A 14429-nucleotide genomic window follows, 5' to 3' on the forward strand; every position below is an offset into this window, starting at 1 on the left:
CACACATTCCAAATAATAGTGCAAAATTGTCCTCTAATTCTTAAAGGAAAAACGGCCCTGAGATTCCCTTGTTTTTTTTTCACTCACACCTCTCATTTAGAATGGTCAAGTGGTGATATCCTCAGAAAAGTGGTTTCCAGGTCTGATTTCACTGATCTCCACAAAAGCTCCATGCTTGCTGCTTCACTCAAAATTTGTTTTAATTCACTTTAATTAGGACAGATAAATAAATGTTATGCAGCACTTTCAAGAGAAAAATGGAATATCACATTAAATTAATGAGACAGTGTGATGAGTGGGGCTCTGTTGTCTTAGAGGAAAACGTTGGGCTCTGCACAACATAAGGTATAGATTTTAGGCCATTTAAAATTTTTCCGAGGTAATCATCTGATCTATTCCTGGCTCAGCCTGTGCATGTAAAGCCTGTACTTTTCTGTTTGAGAACCACAGGCTAGAGGCTCCAGCACCTTAAGCACTGGGTGGGGCCAAAACAAAATCTAAACAGACATTAATGAACGAAGAAAAGGTGAGTAGGCAAAATTGTAATAAATCTCATTATAATTAAATTTAAGTATTTTATCAAAGAAGGCCATCCTTGCTATCACAGACACATACTCACACTTGATTGTATAAATTAGACAAATATAATTTTGAAAAGATACAGCTGAAGTTTATTATTTGATTATTGCAGCTATGTTGCATAATTGATTATGAAATATTTATAAATTTGGAGGATTTGATTTCTAAACATTGCTAATACATCTCACGTATCAATTTAATTATAATCATAAACTCAACTTTAGCATCTGGAGTACCACATCGTAGATTTCTTGATCATCTTAGCAGATATTAACTGGGGATCCCATTTATAAAATATGAGCGACATATTTTGTAGTGAGGAATATAGATAGCCAGGAGTGTTTTCACTTAATTTCATTAACTAGTTTGTTGCAAGTGGTTTAAATTACTAATGATAACTACCATTTCTTGCATACTTGTTATGTGCTGGATTGAGTTTGTCAGGATGGTCTATGCCAGTGGTTCTCATTGAATCTGCATTAGAATCACCTAGAGGGCTTGTTAGAACACAGATTCCTGGGCTCCATCTCCAGATTTCCTATTTCCTGCAGATCAGGAATAGGGCCTGAGAATTTGTGTTTCTAAGCAGTTCCCAGGTGGTGATGCAGTAGAAAATAAACTCTAAAGTCTAGGCTTAATGCAAGGTTTGTCTCTTGTTTTCACAGAGCCCTGTGTGAATGGACAGCCTTCCTCCATCTGATGGTTATGCCATCTGTATGCACAGCATCCAAGGATGGAAGAAGCACTGAACTTCTTCCACCCACCCAGGACATGGATCCCTTGGCTCTCCAACCATTGACTGGAACTGGATTCCAGGAGCGCTGTCTCTGCCACACAGGTACTTGATATTCACCGTCCTTATACTGTACCACAAAAGCAGGTGTGTGCACATTGGATTCAGAGATAAGAAAATAAGAGTCTCAGAGAGACAAACTACCCTCACAGGCCACTACTAGGGAAGGGTTGGAGCCCAGATTTAGATCTGTGCCTATCTTCACTGCAGAGCTGTTGTGCTGTCCTCTTCAGTACACCATTCTGAATGTGCAGAAGTGGCTGATTCAGCTCAAGGGTTGGCATGGAGTAGACTGCCTAAGAAACTTATCCAACATCAACAGAACAATTGTGGGCTTGTGGCAGACTCCTTCCACAACTCCTTCTCTCTGTATAGTTTGCAACTTGAGAGTCCCTCAAAGTAGAATGAAATAGCTGTGTATTTTTGCAGTGGCTTATGCCCCTGTGGTGGCTAGATATTTTGAGGAAAGGGATCATGAAGAAGAGAAAGAGAAAGAGGTATTTAGAGAAGAACACTTTAGAAGATGGCAGAGGAAGGGTCATTACAAGTCATTACAGATGCATTTCTCGGTTGGAAACACTGAGGAATTGGGTCTGCCCAGCTGCTAGTCTAGTCTGTCATTTTAAAGAACTTCCAGCCGTGCACCTCTTTTCTCTCTCCCTGTATCTGCAGCTTTATTTCACCATAAGTAATACCTATTTTATGTTTTAAATACAAATCTTAATTGAATGAACCAGAACCCTGATGATTGCATGTTCAGACGCTCCCACACGTGTTATTGACTAGTTCTTCGATTCTAGACATGTTATTTAACACTGCTTTCATTGGCCTCAAAACTTGATGGTTCTGGAGCTAATGATCCTATTTGTGAATTGTGTGGTCTTTACCTCTCTCATACCAGTTCACTCCTTTCCTTTGGTGGTTTTGCTTTTTCAAAAGAACTTTCAAAAGAAGTTTTTATGTTAAAGAAAATAAAGCAAAACTTATTCCTGTGTCCACCTATCTATGCATGTTTGCCTCTTTCCAGGAGTTCTTACAAGAGAATTGGTGGGCAAAAGTTCTGAATACTGGCTGAAAATTAAAATTTCCTGTAGATTTGCTTTATTCTTACACTGTGACTAATTGAGAATTTATGTCTGATTACCAATTCCACCTATTCTGTAGGTAGAATTTCATGTGGATTCTATATTATTTAAACTTGTGTCTACTTCTTTGAGGGAGGGTCAATAGAAACTTCTGATCTAATACCTTTTTAGATAGTTTTTAGAAGCATTGTTTTAACATTTCTGGGGAAATTTTAAGATGTATATAATCTATACCATTTTATTTTGTTTACACGATAATAAATTTGGTATCTTTAGATCTATATACTAGTTAAATATTAATAAAATGAACCCAATCTCTATATATGCCATTTAAAAAGAACCACTTTTTCACATGGTAACTAAAAAATTAATTTAGTGTGGGAACGTATACTTTTTTGATTCACAAAACTAAAATTAGACATATCTTAAGAGGAAATAAGTATTGTTTTTCTTAAGAAAATGTCATTAAAATACTGAAAATGAACATACCCATGTAGAAAGAATATTAAGAGTTCCCGAAAATTAGTATGAATAAATAGGCACATTTTAACTACATATATTTTGAAAATACAGTGATTAAGCATTAAACAAAATCATTTTATTAAATGTTGAGATGTCTTCATTCATGATCCAAGTAGAACTCTTTGAAGAAGGGCACTTCTGCTGAAGAAGTGGTTAGGCTAAAAATAACTTGAGCCTTTAACAAAGTTCTCTGACAATGAGGCCAGACAATATATATGTGTGTTTTCCAGTGACTTAACTTTAATGGATTTATAGTTTATTAAACAGGTTCATTGCAAAGAGCAATAAAAATACATAGATCAAAATAAAGTAAAATGAAACATTTTTAAGTTGAAACCGACTAGGAGAGAGTTTGTACCATATGTGAAGATTAGATTGACATCCAGAATATAGTTTTTAAAATGTCTATAAATTGATAAGAAAAAGACCCAAAGTAGAAAAATCTGAAAAGATCATAAGCAGACATTATCAAAAGAAGTTCAAAAAGAATTAACAGGTATATGAAAAAATCCAGCTTTACTAAAATCTGAAGTTATGCAGATTGAAAGAAAAATGAGATGCCATTTATCACTTATTGGAATTAAAAAAGATGACAGCATTAGAGAAGGTGTGGGCAAACTATACCAATTGGGGAGTATGAATTGATATATAGAACCATTTTGGAAAATATTCTAAAAATATCCAGTAAATTTGAATTTTTACATGTGCTAAAACTCAACATTTCCATTTCTAGGTCTATTGCTCTATAAAATCTCACACGGGTACATAGGAAGGAGTGGCGAGAATGTTTAGCAGCATTTTTCTAATAGCAAAAACAAACAAAACAATCGAACCAATTTAAATGTCTGTAAATAGGGAAAAGAATAAATAAAATATGGCCTATTGAGAAGCCAAAACACTAATATTTAATGTGAATGAACTGTACCTATTTATATAAACGTGGATAGATCTGAGAATAAAATATAGCCTCACATGTCAGAAATAGAGAAAAAAAATCAAAAGTGTAAGTTGAAGAGTGTTGTGCTGGGGGTCCCATGATTTCCAGCCTTCCCTGAATATCACCCCTCAGCAACTCTTTCCCCATCCACTTACCCCCACCCCTCTCCTGCATAGCTCTTACTTCCTAATTCTTAGAAAAAGCCTTGCTCATTCACTATCCTCTTCCCACTACCCTAGGGCCGGGCTACACTGTTGTTGATCTGTATAACACTGCATTATTACAGTGGTTGTTTTATTGTTTTATTTGTGAGAGCCTTAAAAGCAGGGTCTATGCCTTTCACTTCTGAATCTCTAGCACTGAACATACTGCCTATTACATGATAATGAGTGAATGAAGCAGGTCGATTTAACTGGTGGCACCAGGATTCATTTGAGGAGGACAGCAACGTGATGTGATGCGCATAAAACTGAAGAAAGTTACAGATTATCTTTTTATTTCTTTGGAGGATCATCGGTATTTTAAAGAACATTGTTATTTTCCAAGTACAAAGAAGGTCTGAAGGTAGTTAAATAAACACACCATTACATAGGAAACAGAAATGTCAACTGAGATCCAATTTACTAATTGGGCCCATAACTCTTTTAAGGTCTATTTTTGATACCAATTAAATTCTCAACTTTCTAGTTCCCTTTTTCTTTATTCTTTTTTTTTTCATATGGGAACCATCTTTTAATTTACAAATTGAGGGTTTAAATACTGACCTAAATTTTTCTGGAATTCATTTTTCTTTGCAGCTTTGATCATGACTAGATTGACTTCTTTAGTCATATAATTTGGGAGAAATTCTTCAAAGTATGCAGTCGGTGTATAGACACTGAACTATTGATAATTGCCTTTGGGCAGAACCTTTCATTTGAAGGTGTTTTATAAATGGTAGTACCATCATAGTCCAGAACAATCCTGCACTTATATATAGAGGACATTTTCTATAAGAGTTAATCAAAAGCCTCCTTGAAATGTTGGTATATTTTAACTATTGTCAATCAGGGCCATAGCTCCATCACAGAAATGGGTTAAATTCCACAATCCACCGGGTACCGCTGCCAGCGCTACTAGTATTTACTACTTCTACTCCATTATGAGTACTGTACGTACACACACACACACACACACACACACACACACACACACACACAAACTTCATAAGCATCGAAATTATGTTTTAGGGGGCTCTGTTTGTAGTTAGTGTAAATTTACTCATTCATTCAGCAAATATCCATAGAGTGCTTACTCTTTCTAAGTAATCTTATAATTATGCAAGATCTAGAAGTGAACAAAACAAAGTCTCTGCTCTCATAAAGTTTACATTCTATTACAGGAGATAAATAAGCAAACAGATGAGAAAGTAATATAATTTTCAGTAGTGGTAAGTGCCATAAAGCATCATAAGGGGTTGAAAGCAACTCAGTGGGGCGTAGGGAGGAGAAGTTATTTTATATAGGGTATGCATATAAGTTCTATAAGTTTCCCATTGCTCCTGTAACAAATTACTACAAACAGTGGCTTAAAGCAACACAATTTATTATCTTACTGTTCTGGAGTAAATTCCAAAATAAGTCTTAGTGGGCTGCAATCAAGGTGTCAGCAGGGCTACATTCCTTCTGGAGGCTCTAGGAAGGAATCTGTTTCCTGGCTTTTTCCAGCTTCTACAAGTTGCTTCATTCTTTGGCTCATGGCCCTTCCAACGTCTACAATCTCAGATTTCTCTCTGACTCCTACTGTTGGAGGTGGTCACCGAAAGCACGTAGCTACTGCCTGACCCGTGACCTAGCCCTGGGCAACCTGAGGCTCCTAACCTCTTCCCTTGTTCTCGGAATATATGTTCTATCTATCACTCCTACAATGAGAACCATTTTCAAGGACTTGGCCTTGAGAGAGCAATGTGTTGTTAAGACCGTTGGATGGTGTATGTGACTGAACTCAGTTAAGGCCTCTATCTAAACTTTTCAGATTCTGGTGGATGGATACAGAGATCTACTTATCTTGCCAAGATAAGCCTCATGTACAAGTTCCCTTGCTCATTAACCCTGCCACCCACTAATCTGGAGTGGCCTGCCCCTTTCTTTGGTTTCTCCTTGCCCTCCATGTACAGGGGCAAGATTCTTAACTTACTCATACCTGCATGATCTCTTTTGCTGTGTAAGGTCATGAATTCACAGACTTCAGGAATCAGACATATGGGCATCTTAGGGCCATTATTCTGCCTCCCACAGAATGGACAGGAAGAATCTTTTTGGTGGTTTGACCATTAAGTAAACATCTGACTGATCTGAGTGAGCTATGGGGGGACATGGCGGAAGGCTCTCCCAGGAAAGAGCAAGTGTAGAAACCCTTTGGCAGGATGAGCTTGACACACAGTAGGAATAGAGGAAAAGCCTGCGTGGCTGGTACAGAACAGAGAAGGGGAAGGAAAAGGCTGGGTCTCCGGTCCTAGAGGAAAGCTGGGCTGGATGTGTCGGTTTTATAGGTCCTCCTAGAAAACAATCTTATTTCATTCCGAGTGGAGTAGGAAGCTTATTGGAGGATTCTAAGAGCGAGACAGGTAGACGATCTCATAAACTTCTAGAAATCAGTGAATTTGTAGAAATTCCTGTCTTAGCACAGGTTTTAGGAGCAAAGATAACTGCTTCCCTGGCTCTTTGGTGAACTAGTCAATGAAGAGGGCAGTATGTTCAAAACCAGAGGGGAAAAGAGTGAGATGTATTTGTGTCCTCCTCCTTCCTCTGAGTGACTGAATCCTGCCTTGAGGGGTGTGGGTGGGCGTTGAAGTGTCAGTGGGAAGAAGGAGAGTTGAAAGGGATGCCTTCTTAATAGATACCTCAGAAGAAGTGGGATGATTTTGGCTCTTTTATTTTCATTTTTTTTCCGACATAGGTAATGGACAAAATGATGTCTAATGGTTGGGAATATAAGCTTTTGGGCAGAGACCTGAGAAAGTGTATATTCCATAAAATAGTTTAGTATAGGGGATTATTCTTAATTAAGTTAAAAATCACGGTCATCCTGGTTTATCTCTCCAGATATTAAGACAATTTAGCTATACAGAAATATTTTTGTAATGGTATACTTTGTAATATAATTTTACCTGCAAGTCACATTGGTCTCACATGATTTTCCTGTCAAAGAACCATATTGGTTGAGATTTCATCATCACTACTGTCTTTTAGGAGTTTTGTTTTTAATAATTCTGTGATCTCAGCTGGCATTAAAATTAGGCTGACCAATCTAATATTAGAAGCATAATTTTTCCTCTTTATTTGTAAGGAATTCCAGAAAAAAAGTATTTTTTTGTGATGTTCTTTAAGCAAAAAAGAAACCAAGTGTTTATATGAATATAACGTGGGTCAGTACCTCCAGGAATCATGCAATGATTATTTTAAGATCAAGATATTTTCTCTTTTATTTGAAGTTCTTTCTTTTTAAATATGAAGTCAGCAGCTTAGGACCAAAGACAATAATATTCACAGTTTTGCAGCTGCTATCCCCATTTATATGATCTGGGTCTACAGCTAACCCTGCAGTGTTGTTTGGAGAAGAAAAAGCCCTCACTGGGAGTGTGCAAAAGACATCCTGACAGGGGCATCATGGATTAAACGCTATATTCTCAGCAAGACTTCATAAAGGCAGAGCATCAATCAAGAATTTAGGGGAGCAGGGAGAGAGGACTGAGTTTGTCTTGGCAAGGTCCATGTTATTGCAGAAGAAGACTGTGGACCAGTGTACACCATAACCATGCCTCCCGAAATAGCTGAAGTCAAGGAAAGGGTGTAATTGCCATAATTATAAATGAGTGGCCCAGAGAAGTCTGTATTATATCATAAGGGTTTTACGTACACTTATAACATTGAACAGATTGTTTAAAATCAATTGAAAGTAATAGAAAACGTATGAATAGGTAAGTAAGTCAAAAGCCATCCCTGTGACCTTTCCCTTGAATTTGCCATGGACTCGGTCTGGTCAATCGTGAGGTTAGCAGCCTCCCAGCAATTGGGAAACCATTTACACCATCAGAGGCTTGAACATTGGGTTTTAATTGAGAATCTCAATTATTATGAAGCCATTCATTTTTCTTCGTAGAACAAAAGGGAATTGGAAAGAAGAGGACACTGTTTAAAAGTTTTACAGTAGAGATTGTGCGAGAGAGAATAGTCAAGGCAAAAATAAGATAAAAAGAGGAGATGAGGAACGGCGGAGAGGCGGAATAGAAGAAAACAGTGCATGTACTAAAAAGGAAGAAGTAGAATCAGGAAGCTTGTCTTGGAAAAGCTGGGGAGAAAGTGTTTTTTTCCTCCCATGTTAGTATGTAGAATACAGCTAATATTTGGCTGTTCTCATTAGCTGAAATAGGCTGACTGCCAAAACCAGATGAAAAGTGAAAAATGCAATCAATTATCCAGCTGTTTCCAAATATCTGAATTTTTGGCATCAAATAGGCAAAACATCTCAATGATAGACTGAATTTTTTTGCTTTGCTTGTATATATGTTGATATCATGTGACAGCCAAAGATTGCTTGGCATCTGTCCATATAAAATGTTTTCAACTTGAACCTGTTTAACGTGTAGTAACACTTAGGGCAGCCTCTATAGGCATGTGTTTGCTCTGGCTCTGACACAGCACTGTGCTGCCACAATCTCTGTATATTAGAAGGAGAATTAATGTTAAGCACATTGTCATCACCCGTGGAAAGAAGTGACAGTGTTTTGAAAGATATGCAGAATACTTGGAAAGAACAAGAATGCCTCTCTTTCAACAGCTTGATGTTCACTAGTGCTCAAGAATTTCAAAAACCATTTTGATTTAATTCCAGTCCTTAGGAAAGATTGAAGAGCACATCCTGGAGCTAGTGAGAAAACACCTTAAAACAGGATGGGCAAACCCTTTCTGCAAAGGGCCAGATAGAAAACATTCGAGTCTTCATGGGGCATACCATCTCTGATGCTACTTCTCAACTCCACTGCTGTGCCATGAAGCAGCCACAGATAAATGACTGAGAGTAGCTGTGTTTCAATAAAACTTTACTTAGGGACAATAAAATTTACATTTCATGTAATTGTCATGTGTCAGAAAATGTATATTTAAAAATTTTTCCCAGCCATTTTGAAATATAAAAACAGTTCTTACCTCTCAGGTTGAACAAAGGCAGGTGGTAGGCTAGATTTGGCCTGTGGACCACAGTTTGCTAACCTGTGCTCTAAAATGTGAGAGATTTAGATGAATAAAAATATTATAATAATAGCAAACATTTGCAGCAAGTTTAAAACATAACAAGTGCTATACAAAACACTTTGTGTTCTATAGCAATTTAATCCTCAAAACAGCCCCATGAGATAGATACTTTCATTTCCTTCAATAAACAAAGAGGAAATGAAAACACAGAGATTTGCAATAATAGAGCCACTGTGTATAGTCGTATGGATTGCTAACTGCATGTAGTACTCAGTCACAGGGGTGAGTGGGGTCAAAAATGGGGCCTCCAGCCTCCTTGAGATTTCATCTGTCCAGAATGGTGCCTCTTTCTAGTTTGTACAAGGTCGTAGGGCTAGTGTTTTAAGTAACTTGTTCAAGGCTACATGGTCTTCAAATGTCAGGATCTGGATTTGAACCCAGGACTTTCCCTCTAAAACCTCTCCTATGCTGTTGAAGCTATTTCTTGCAGCCTTATATGGCTTGGGTGTTTTTTGCACAAATCTTATTTGTTTCTTTAAATTCTCTCTTACTTCCCTAGGACAAACAGATTCAAGTGACTAAGGTGGTTTTGTTCCTGCAATCAGACATGTTTATCTCCATAGTTGGCTGGTACGGCAGTGTGTCAGAGTGTCAGGAGACATTAAACAGCGGTAGCACAAAACGTTACAAGAATGAAAACATTCTGAGGATGGAAACACTTGTTTTCTCTTCCCTTCTGTAGTTCTTTCCCAGCCCAAACCAAGCACCACGTTTCCAAGGGGAATGAGGTGAACAGCTGCTTACAGTAGCAGACTAAAATACATTATATGAGTTTTGCCCATAATATTACTTAGATGGAATGAACTATTTTATGCCCAAAGTGATCAGTTGATTGTGAGCTCAGTTAAACAGAAAGCTAAAGTCATGGTTCAAACTTGCCAAAAGGAATTCCCCTCTTCAAAACCTTTTCTTCTATTTCATGCATTCATTTCTTTCTCCCTCCAGTCCTAATGCAGGCCTTTAACTCTGTTTTCATAGATTAATGAAATGATGTCCCATCCACTCTGCCTTCTTCCAGTATCACTGGCTATTAATAATCTACCGTACCGACTTCATGTTAATCTTAGAATATAATTTTTAAAAACCATTTTATCGTCCAGTTTGAGACTTTCCGTTGATGTCATGTTGTTTATGGCATCTGATACAAACTTAGGACCCTCCAGGGTGCCCCACATTTATTTTTCTAGTCATCTATTGATTCCTCGGTTCAGTCTGTCAAATGTGTCTCCTTCCTGTCACCCTTGAATAAATATGCTCACGCTCAACTCTGAGTCCTCGCTCCTGCTGTTGCGTATCTTGGAGAGCCCCTGCCTCTTCCCCTGCACATCCCATTTTCACGTATTCTGCTGAGATGCTGATACAGGGAAGAGGCATGAGAACTCAATATTAAACCAAGTTGTATTCAGAGCCTACAATGTGCCTCCAGACCTTGGGAAACCTACAGGGAAAAAGGAAGATTCCTGCTGGGATTACTTACAAACTATTTACTCATACCATGAAAAGAAAACAAGAAAACAAGTCTTTAAGTTGTACCCTAAACAAAATAAACCCAACCGCTCATTCCCTATGGCTGCCAGACCACAGGGAACCTACAGAACAAAGGCTGAGATTACCAACAAGCCTTGCACTCTGCATACCCATAGTTTTCACACCGCATACCCATACCATCAAAGGAAAATAGGGAAACAAAGTGTTTAAACTGTAATTCATAGAAACTAGGAATCACATATAAACTGAATTCCTCCAATACTCGGGGGGGTCTCTCTCTGTCTCTAACCCTGGTGTGCACTTGAATTCCTTCCTGCATGCAGTCAAGGACCCTCTCTCTCTGTGTAGGACTTGAGTCCCCACCCAGGAGGGATTCACTTTGTCCCGCGTCAATACCACATCAGATCCCACCTTCTCCAGAGAGCTTCATTTGGATCCTCAGCTCACAATCGTATCTCCTCTACCATACATTCTGTCATTTGGCTACTGTCTGTCTGTTGTTCTCAGATTCATTTAGTCTCTGTATTTTACATACTAGACTTATAAACTCTTAGGCAGGATTCATGTAGTCTCCTTTCACAGCTAGGATCCACACCCCAAATGTGTCTATGAACGATACTTCATCTTTACACTTTCTGTAGCTCAACTTGAGATATGACTATGGTCTGCCCATTCTGTTAGGCTTGGGGAAAAGCAAGCCAACAAGCAAAACACAGGTAAATTTTAGTTTCTCTTGGGTAACCATAATGACTTTCCTAGAGCCGGACCTCAGTTCTGGGATCTTCCACAGAGCCAAGTGCTGAGGAGACAGTGTATCCTCTGTTAGTGCCCCACACAGGGCAGGCCTGAGAGCTTGTCCTCCCTGTCCTCAGGTTTAATTGTCTTCTGCTGTTCCCATGTCATGCTGGGAGCCTGGGGATCTTGGTGAAGGCTGCTTATATTTCTGTCAGTCTGCACAATGTAGCCATTCCTCTCGGGGTTGGCAGCCTTCCTGGTGAGCTGCTTAATGCAGGGCCCCACTCCCTGCTCTTGGGAAGGTCCCCAACCTCCGCCTCTTTCACACGTCCCCCCCAAACTGGAGAGTTCAGAAGAACGTCTTCATTCCTGTCGCTTCAGGCTGTAAACAGAGACTTTCTTTCCCCAGGGGGTTTAGGCTTTTGCAAAACAAAGACAAAAGCTCGTGGTTTGCCCTGGTTTCCACTCTATTGTGTGCCTCTCCTGAATGAGTGGAGATCCGATCTTGTGGTGGAATGGGGTGGGCGGAAGAGGTTTTTTTGGGGAAAGAAGGAAAAATGAAGAATAGAAGAAGAGGAGGTAAGTGAATACTTTAAAATAGTAACCATCTATAGATTTTTTCATTGTTTTCTATAGAGCCTTATACAACACGTGATAATACAGGAGTTTAAGACTAGTTTAACTTACAGAGCTCCTTATTTACATGTATAGGGAAAACAATAGCAGTGTCCATTTCTAGTATCAGAAGTTTTAAAATGCATCCTTTTGTTTTATTATGTTTACTTTTACAGCTGGATTAACTTTAACAAATATTGTTACAACTTAAGCAAAAGTATCCTCTTCTACATTTTGTGCTTCTTCATCCTAATACGACACCCTTGTCTATGGAGAGGCTTGAGGAAGAAAGGCAAAATCTGTTTGCAGAGAAGAAATTTTACTTCTCAATGACATCAGCAGGTAAGTAGGTGGCCATGATGTCTGTGCAGGTAACTGGCGGGAGAACTCACTCTGTTTGCCACGTCCCTGGCGTGAGTCATTTGCAAACACTGTCCACTTAGACTCTGCCAGGTACATCCCAGTCTGAACACCTTGCTTCAACCAGATGAATTCTAGATATGTCTGCTGGGTTTCAAAGGAAACTACAAACAAGGATTGCCTAGTATTGATAGCGGGATATTTCTACATCAGCCTTAAATTAAGGACCAAAAAGGCATCAACAGCAGGAGGTGATAGCACCAGCACTGGAGCCAGACCGTCTGCTTGAGTTATAGCTCTTATTAGCGGTGGGACTGGGGGCGGGGCCACCACGCTTAACTCTGGTGCCTGCCTCTAATTTCTTCTCTAGAAAAGTGGGAAAAAGTGTAATATTGTTGTAGACTGTTATGAGAAGTAAATGAGTTCATATGTCCACTACCCACAGTACTGCCAGGCACCTAGTATGTACAATACAGTGTTCACTATTATTATTATCACATCTGTGTTCTCTTTTTTTCTGCCATTCCCTTCACGATCATACCTCTTTACCCACCCACCCCCACACCCGCCACCCCAGAAACCACTAAAAAGGACCTATCTGTTGCAAGCAGGGAAAACAGCTACCGAAGTAACACTGTTGGACACGTTTGTGTCTTTCCACAGTGCCAGGTTTATTGAGCAGAACCTTCTCAGATAAGCCAACCAGGTACCCAGGCAGGTTAATACGCAACACACAGAGAGGGGAAGTGCAGCCTTATGCAACAGAGCGAAGGAATGAAGGTCAGTGTCTCCAGAGCGAGCTATGCTGACTGGTAGCACGGATAGTCTCACGTCGGTCCCAAGCCAGCAGCTACGACCGACAGGAGGTCAGAGTCTTTGGCTCTCAGTGCAGCCACCTGTAATGCTCTCGCATCAGGCTTGAGCATCGTCCGTCTGAGGTGTTCAGCTTATATGGTCCTTACAAGGTGGGATCCTTATGCTTATCAGCTCTTGCAGTCCGGGGCTTCTTGACGGCAGTTGTGGCTGACGTTTCTGTGGTTTGGGGCTGTCTGGTCACACCCTAAGGATGTTCCTATTATGTGCCAGTTGACATTGCTACCATGGATCCCATGGAATCCATTTTGTAAAGTCCAAAAAGTCCTCATACACTGTCTAAAATTCTGTCCAGTTTACCATTCTGTTCAACATGATTGGGACTGTAAGAGTGACTTCATAGGATCTGTCATTTTAGGAAGCTTAGAATCATGGTCTGCTTAAAGCCATTGCTCTGAAATAGGCAACTGCATTCTGATTTTTGTGTTCCTTCCAGGTCTTTAGGCAACTGGATTTCCAGTCAACTTGTAATTATATCTGTTTAAAGTCTGTCAGATGTAAAGAACCAAAAACCCAACAAAAACTGACTTAAACATTAAAAGGTATATATTAGTCTACATCTCTGGACAGACCTGCGGATTACTTTAATTCAGTAGCCCAGCAGTGTCATCAAGGTTTCTTTCCATTTCTCCTCTCTGCCCACCACAATGGCAGGTTCACACTGAGGCTAGTCTTACCTCGTGGTGGTAAACCAGTTGCTAATGAATTCTCAGTATGCTGCATTTCACGTGTACCTTTGGAGAGAATGGGAGAGATGGTCATTTCCAGGAGCTCTCAGAAAAGAGCAAGAATGATTCTTGCTTGGAAGTTACAGAAAACATACATCTCTTCCTTCTTGGCATAAAAACAGACACATAGATCAATGGAACAGATTAGAGAGCGCAAAAATAAACCCACGCATATGTCGTCAATTAATTTATAGTAGGGGAGCCAGGAATGTACAATGGGGGAAGGACAGTCACACAAGAAAGAATGAAACTGAACCACTGTCTTACACCATACGTAAAAATGAGCTGTTTATTTTTTCATGTAAACAAGTCAAGAAACAAAACAGGGTGATTCTGAAGGTGCCAGTAATGTACTTTATTTATGTATGAGGTTGGCATATGCTCTGATGTGCTTCTAGGTTTTAGAGAGAGAAGACTTCTTGG

The sequence above is a fragment of the Pteropus vampyrus genome, unplaced genomic scaffold (genome assembly GCF_000151845.1).
Source record: "Pteropus vampyrus isolate Shadow unplaced genomic scaffold, Pvam_2.0 Scaffold39, whole genome shotgun sequence".
Lineage (NCBI taxonomy): Eukaryota > Metazoa > Chordata > Mammalia > Chiroptera > Pteropodidae > Pteropus > Pteropus vampyrus.